The sequence below is a fragment of the Gymnoscopelus microlampas genome, assembly GCF_963454915.1.
Source record: "Gymnoscopelus microlampas genome assembly, chromosome: 2".
Lineage (NCBI taxonomy): Eukaryota > Metazoa > Chordata > Actinopteri > Myctophiformes > Myctophidae > Gymnoscopelus > Gymnoscopelus microlampas.
This window is the reverse complement of record NC_139939.1, coordinates 16,378,015-16,384,659: the sequence shown is the minus strand read 5'-3', so window position 1 is coordinate 16,384,659 and position 6,645 is coordinate 16,378,015. Positions and strand designations below refer to the sequence as shown.

The window sequence follows — 6,645 nt, the reverse complement described above, 5'->3', positions numbered from 1 at the left end:
TAGATGATCACAGTATCCAAACACAAACAAAAATAAATATTATAGATAGGCCTATATATAGAAGTACAAATTAGAAAGTGTTACGGCAGACAATATTGTAGTGAATTGCATCAGTTCTATCATTAATCAATGCATTCCCACACCAATGCCGTCACAAGCTTCTAAATATGTGTATGTGTATTTTTGGCTACCTGACTGTGTGCATGAGTGTGTGTGTGTGTGTGTGTGTGTGTGTGTGTGTGTGTGTGTGTGTGTGTGTGTGTGTGTGTGTGTGTGTGTGTGTGTGGGTGTACAGTGCCAATGTGAAAAGTTGATCACATGGGTATAGGAATACTGTGTACTGATTTGCGTGATGTTTGGATGAAATCTGTAGGAGTAATAGCAAAAAATAGGTTTTGCACAAATCGGCCTCCTGGTGGCGCTATAACAGGCCCATGTATAAACATTGGGGCAGAGGTTCTGAATTGGCTTCCAGAGAGTGTGTGTGCACAGTTTCGCAGCGAACGGGCTAACTGTGCCGGAGATTAGCAGCTTGCAGACAGATGGACACACGGACGGACGGACGGACAGACGGACAGGGTGCAAAACATACTCTCTCGCCATGCCTTTCGGCCTGGTGGAGACAATGAAACACAATAAAGTAGCATAAAAATAATAAATGTCAAAGTGATTACAGTTTTAATTTTCCTACAGGCCACGTTGCCACAAAACCAGCTTCTTTGATAAGTATTGGTATCGTTACAAAAGCTAATATTTGTGTTTTTTTTTGTGCACTTGCACGATTTAAGCCTAGGCCTTGGCCATTATAGGCAAAACGTCTACTTGCAGTAAAACAACATGACAGCGATGCTGTATCAACCATTCACCAAAAGGTCACTGAAACGTTTCCTTAATCCCAATTAAAACAAACAATCCCTGTATTTGCATAGGAAAACATTTAAAGCTTGCAACGTCTTATCAAAGTTAAGGCAAAGTTGTCCAGCTCAGAGAGATTCACTCCATAGTTACATTTCTTTGATTCAAATCAACATTTACAACATCAGACATTGAGTTTTCAAATGGTGAGTGTAATTTTCATTGAACTTTTTACAGGCAGTTGGTTAGAAGACAGGTATGCCAATGTCCTCTTATCAACAGTAAGAATTTGGTGTAAAAATGGTTTTGAATGTTTACTTACATAATTATTTTACTTTGAGGATAAAATACTCTTGGAAGTCAGATTGTTCAGTCAAATCTGAAGGTTTAATCCATCTATTGGTAATCGTCTATTTGATAGAGTTATCCTTAAGCAGTTTTAAGTTAATTTTATTAAACAATCTAGATTAAGGTTACAATAATAATTGATCTACAGTAGCACCACAAAACCATTCTGTCCATGACATAGCTTTTTTGTCCACATACTGTATGTTAAGGATAATGTTTTCTTTTTCTTTTCCTTTTATTCCATAAGTTATGTAGTGATGTTTAAGTCATGACATAAAAGTTGAACCATGAATAAATCTTGTCTGTGTTTACATGGTGATAACTGTTGTTGTTTATTTCCTCACAGAGAAGCTATGGATTATGAATTACTTCTGATCATCCTCCTCTCTGGTAAGACCATGGATTGTGTGTTGTTATTTCTTGGTGTTGTATGGTTTACTTTTTAAGTTCAAGTGCTTTGGCATTTTAATTAAAACATAAGACTTGCTGAACTACAATTTTTTGTTGCCTATAAGCATAGGAATAATGTCGTCAATGAAAGAGATTGAGATGGAAATTGGATTAAAAATGTAAAATCTATGATGGTGTTGTTGTTACCAGGGGAGGTGGAGGTTGTTGTCAGGATAAGTATTACCTGAACACTTTCATTTTAATTGTAATACAGTTGGGAAGATATGTCAGACATTGTTCATTTTGACAGAACATTTTGATGTAGTTTTAGTCATAGTCATTTGAATAAAATGTAATTTAGTTTTAATCATATTTTAGTCATTCTTAAATGTTCCGATTTTAGTTTAGTTTGAGTTGATTAATCATAAGATTTTAGTCTAATTATACTGGATCTCTTCTCCCTCCCTGACATGTTAGTGTAGTTTTTATTTGTTGACAAAATTGTCAATAATGTAGTCATAGTTTTATTCATCATAGCTTAGTTTTTATTTAGGTTTCGTCCCTGAAAAAAATATGGTTGTTACATTTTTCATCATAGTTTTAATTAAGTTTTAATTGACAAAATGAACACTGGTGTCGGTGATGTATATAAAGATTACAGCTGGACTTATCAACCCTTTTTCAAAAGGCCTGATGTCCTGTGTCATTTATTTAATCACATTAACCCTGGTGTCCCTATAGCCTGTTTCAGACACATGAAAAGGTTGTTATTGTCTTTCTTCTTATATATATATATATATTTAAAAAAAAAAAAAACATTGTGCAGACCCCATTAACAGAATTATATGATATTCTAAAGAGAATCATTATGCATTATAGATTGTATTTATGTATGACTGAAAATATTCCATATTTCGTTCAATGAAAGGTTTAAAAATAGCAATGTCAAAACATAACATATCGTTTTCACTACCCACACCAAAGCTAAAAATATACGTTTTAAAATATTCATGTGTCCAGCTCTAAATCCACTATTCTTGACCTTCAGGATTCTACATACCCTGCTGTTGTGTGCTTCGTGAGTATCACTTTGTTAACTTGAAAATGACCTGGAGCGATGCTCAGAGCTACTGCAAAGAGAAGTACACTGACCTGGCCACCATAGAGAACATGGAAGATGTGGAGAGTCTGAAAGCAGTCAACTCTGTCAACTCTGGCACATGGTTGTGGTTTGGACTGTATGATGACCCCACATCCTGGAAGGGAACCATAGGCCATGATGTCAACTCTTGGAGATGGTCAGCCATTGATGCACAAATCAGGACAGAGTATCATAACTGGCATTCTGGCCAGCCAAATTATGCTGTATCCACAACGCTGTGTGTGTTTATCAGTCCTTATGGTTTTTGGAATGATGCACCCTGTGAAGGCAAACGATCTTTTGTCTGTTATTATGGTAAGAACTTATTGTCTACACTGTACAATCAACACACACACTTAACACACACAAACTGGTACAGTATGTACATGTATGCATTCACTTGTGCACACATGCATGCACATATACGCAGATTGCGTCAATGGGAAAAAACATTTGGTAGCAATTAAGAAGCATTATAATATTTGATACTTATAAATCAATATAATAAGCTTGCAATGTGTTATGATCACGGTTATAAAGCCTTAAGAGTATTAATGAGCGCTTATAACTGTGATTATACAGGCTTATGAGCAGATTATAATGCCTTATAAGTAGCTTATGTTTATAATGCATTACGTTCATGGAATGCATAGCAAGTGCATACCGTGACACTATTTCACTGTTCTCTTCCCTAGATAATGGAGTCCAACAGAAATATATTTTAGTCAAGATGACATTACCATGGAAGGCTGCCCAGCAACACTGCAGAGATCTTTACACAGACCTGGCTGTTATCAAAAATGCTGAAGAGAACAACCAAGTTTTGTCTTTATTGCTAAATAAATATAATCCATGGATCGGCCTTTACAGAGTAGCATGGACATGGTCTGACCAGAGCAACCTCTCCTTCACACACTGGGCTGATAACGAGCCCGATAATCTGCAGAGAAAGGAACATTGTGGAGCCGTGATTTCCCCACAGTTTATGTGGGCTGATGGATATTGCGCTATAAAGCAAGCGTTCTTCTGCCACAGAGGTGAGCCTTCTCCACAACACGACTCAGGTTTCAAGTTTTTAGCACAAATCACATTGTGTGTGTGTGTGTGTGTGTGTGTGTGTGTGTGTGTGTGTGTGTGTGTGTGTGTGTGTGTTGGGGCAGTTACTCAGGAAGTGAAGGTGATGAGGATTAGGATTCAGACGGACGCTGACATGACAAATCCAGACATTAATGACCAACTCTTACGACAGGTAATCAACTCTTAAAGGACGACTTCACCCATTTTCATCTTCATGTAATAGGTCCTCACTAATGCTCATGATAAAACTGTACCGTTTTCTTCTACTCAGTCTGTGTCTCAGAGGAGGGCTGTGGACAGTTCAGAAACCTACCAGGGACATCATCGATGGGGAATCCAAGCTAATAGAAACTGCAGGCTTTGCATTCCTGGAAAGTTGCAGTGAATAATAGAAGCCATTGTTCTCTCGTTAATAAAAATATATATAAAAAAATTGAAATCTTGCCTAACAATGATGTCACTGGTAGACGGGTTTCTGGACTCCTATGAGACACAGACCGAGTAGAAAGAAATGGTACCATATCATCATGAGCATTAGTGAGGACCAATTATATGAAGATATAATGAAGAGATGAAGAGAAAATGGGTGAAGTCGTCCTTTAAGGCTGTTTAATGCTCCATATATGTGTGTGTGCGTACGTGCGTGCGTGGACTTATCATTCCATTACGTACATACATACATAAATACATACATACATACATACATACATACATACATACATACATACATACATACATACATACAGTACATACATACATGTACACACATGAAAATAAATGAAAGACCTTCTCATGTTTTCTATTCCTCTCCAGTTACGTGAATCTCTGGCCAACCAGGGAGTAACTAACTTTCAACTGCGCTGGAAGACTCAACCCACAAAACAAGAGCGTCCTGAAGTTGAAGAACAACACTTTACAGCAAATTCCACAACAAGCCTATAGGTTACCTTATTATGTTATAATGGATAATATTAATCTACCAGGTGACTGACAGACGGCCGGACGGCCGGACAGACAGATTGATAAGCAGATACTGTGGCTAGATCTTAATTAACTTTTTAGGTAAAAACAGTCTTAGCTTGTAACAATCTGCAATTTATCTGCATTGTTTATTTTAACTTGTTACTGCACTTTCCTTATGTTCAAATGTACTGAATACATGCCATTGTTAGCACTATATTGGATCACTCCAATATGATATACTGTATCCCTCCACGGCATCCGAGGTAGACTAACAGATGACTCTGTACACAGGGCACCGCGGCTGGGGGCAGCGCTACGCTCAGGCTGCCCCCAGCAGCACACCCTTCTTCCTCTTACTTTCTTCAGCGTGAGGAAGAGGAGGTGGACTCTGGAACTCTGTGAATTTCTTCGCTTGGTAAGTTCTTTGTGTGCAGAAGTATACTCAGCAGCTATTCAATAGCTTGGTGGGGCTAAGCCCCTCCATTGAGTGCTTCTGTTGTAGACTCGATTCTGGCTTTGTGCCGTCTCGTTTAGGAGTTTGTCATTGTTTGCAGGTTTTCCCGTATACAAACAAGTGGCCGATACACGGTTCGGTCAGCCTGTATTGCGGCGCAGAGGGTTTCTTGTCCTTAGTGTCTCCGTTTGCTGAAACCCTCCCCTTTTGCCTCACCCTTTAACAAGTTGTGGGAAGCTGTGTATTGTTAGCTTAGGCGGCTTTGTGGTTTTTCCCAGAGTTGAGACACACACGCGCGTGTGTGTTTTTCTCCTCATGCGGCTGTGCCTTATTGTTAATCACAGACTCGTGTGCTCCGGGTGAGCGGGGTTTGAGGATCCCTCTACCCCAGCGAGTGAAACAGACCACATGCACCGGCGTGCTTTTTGGGTTTCCCTGTGTGTTCCGCAGTGAACAGGTCTGAGCATCTCAATCTAGAACACGTTCAAGTCGCAAGCACACACCATACAGTCCTGTTTTACGAATCCCCCCCTGTATGAGGCAGAGCATGTGAGCGGAGCGACGCGATTTTGACGTGAGCGCGGAGCTGGTTTATAAAAAGGTTGGAGCGCTACTCAGAGCGAGGACCGCCTCCCGCTCCAAGCCGCCCTCGCGGGGGCCGCGCACCGAATGTTTGAGCATGCCCGGTCGCACGGACTCAGAGACACACATCCAGCAGTGCACAGCGCACCAAGATTTCATTAGAATTTCTACTTTTTTTTTTTTTTCTTTTTTCTTTCTGTTGAGCGACCCGGTTTGAGCGGAGCATGGAGCGAGATTTGCGCAAATCAACGTGAGCGAGGAGCGACGGGGAGCGGAGCGCGGGGGGAGTCGACGTGAGCGAATAGCGAGCGTGAAACAAGCCCCCTGGAGCGCCGAGCGGCATTTCCACCCGCTCCGCTCACGTGCTCTGGTATGAGGCCATGGGCTAATAAACAGGGGAGTGGGAGCCTATGTTACACAGTGATGTATATACAGTACGCACATAGTTCTGTCTTCACCTCGTATAGAGCCCTTAACAGACGACGTCACACTGATAAGAACCAGTATGCGTGCAAATGAAACCCATTCTATCAGGTCTCGCTGGGACGCGCCTCACCAGCCAACACACAAGAGGGGGTTGGGGTGTGCTGAACCAGCGCACCCCAGAACAACAGGTTGAGAATTGATTGCGTGAAACAATCACCTGTGCATCCAGTCTCAATGTTGGTAAACAAATAATTGGTCTATAAGGCTGAGAGCTAACAAACGAGCGTGAGTGTTGCATTACAGTGTTTTGCCCCCTTCTAAGCGAAGCTTTGTAGAGGGGGCTTGGTAAGTATAAGAGGAATATACACTGTTTTATCCTCCCTATATGATGCCGCGGGCTAATACATAG

The 6,645-nt window shown here is 40.7% G+C and overlaps 1 long non-coding RNA gene across 1 annotated transcript; it reads left to right on the top strand.

The window, feature by feature from the left end:
- The first annotated feature begins 3,620 nt into the window (after positions 1–3,620).
- Positions 3,621–4,803, top strand: LOC311063063. Its single transcript, XR_014602540.1, has 3 exons — positions 3,621–3,771; positions 3,895–3,983; positions 4,625–4,803. It is a non-coding gene; the product is annotated as an uncharacterized lncRNA (long non-coding RNA).
- Positions 4,804–6,645: the final 1,842 nt, after the last annotated feature.